Source organism: Hypanus sabinus, unplaced genomic scaffold (assembly GCF_030144855.1).
Source record: "Hypanus sabinus isolate sHypSab1 unplaced genomic scaffold, sHypSab1.hap1 scaffold_2399, whole genome shotgun sequence".
In the NCBI taxonomy this organism is placed as follows: Eukaryota; Metazoa; Chordata; class Chondrichthyes; order Myliobatiformes; family Dasyatidae; genus Hypanus; species Hypanus sabinus.
In genome coordinates, this window is record NW_026780518.1 from 8,401 (window position 1) to 9,800 (window position 1,400).

The window sequence follows — 1,400 nt, forward strand, 5'->3', positions numbered from 1 at the left end:
ATATGGACGTTTACGAATACCTTACACTGTGATGAGAGCAGGCAATAGGGAATGCATTTAATTGATGCTATTAGGTAGGAAATTAGTAGCCGAATTTGGGACATGATTGGTTCCTTCTAATGCGACTACCTGGTCCACACGTCCCTACCCACAGTACTCCCACCCGGCACATCCCTGTAAGCGCAAATGCTACATCTGTCACCACACTTCACCCTTACCCCCATTCCGGGCCCGAGACAGTCCTTCCAGGTGAGGCAACACTTCCCTGCGAGTCTGCTGGAGTTGTCTATTGCATCTGGAGCTCCCGGTGCGGTCTCCTCCACATCGGCGAGACCGGACGCAGATTGGGGGGCCACTTCGTCGAGCACCTCCGCTCCGCCCGTCACTAAAGACAGGACCTCCCGGTTGCTACTCACTTCAACTCTGCCTCTCATTCCCATCTAGATATGTCCATACATGGCATCCTCTACTGCCATAATGAGGCCAAACTCAGGTTGGAGGTGCAGCGCCACATCTACCGTCTGGGTAGCCTCCAGCCTGGTGGTATTAACATTGAATTCTCCAGTTTCCGGTAATTCACTCCCACTCACCTCCCCCTATCCCAGGTCCATCTCTGCCTCTCTGCCCTTTCAACTTTCTACTCCTTTTTTCTCTACAAGTTCTTTCACGCGTATCCCCTCCCCCCTTTAACTTTCCTCTGATTGGTTTTCCACCTGGCGCCTCTAGGCCCTTCCCCCTCCCCTATCTCTTTTACTGGGCTTCGGCCCTCTCTTCTCCCCATTCCTCATGAAGGGTCTTGGCCCGAAACGTTGGCTATTTTTCTCTCACGACTGTTGCCTGACCTGATTAGTTCTTCCAGCGTTGTGTACGTATTCGAAGATATTGCTGCGCTTCAGGACGTGACATTTGTGTCATCACTGGCCACAGAGAATGGCAAATGTTATTCCACTTATCAAAAAATATAATGTAGTTCTGAGAGTTACGGGCCCGTGAGGCTTCGTTCAGTTGTGGACAAGGGAAACGAGAGGTTTCTTAAAGACAACATTTCTCAGTATCTGGAGAAACTTATCCTGGTTGGGGATAGTCAGCATGGCTCTGTGAGGTCAGGTTGTCCCTGTAAACCAGAATAATTTCCATGAACAAATGCAAAATAGGCAGATGAAGTCTGAAGAGTTGAACTGGGGCATATTAATTGTTAAGGCGTTTGACTGGGCACGAATTGGCTAAGCAAGGAAAGCGGATGAGGCAGTGCATGGAGATGTTCCCCAAGGAATGTATAATCTTTAATACACGCTGCAACTATATCTAGACTCTGCTATTATAGTGTTTTGAGAGTCCGGGATTAATTTAGTCATTCTACAGCATTTGTATAATTTACTGAGTTAGGGCTGATTATGAAA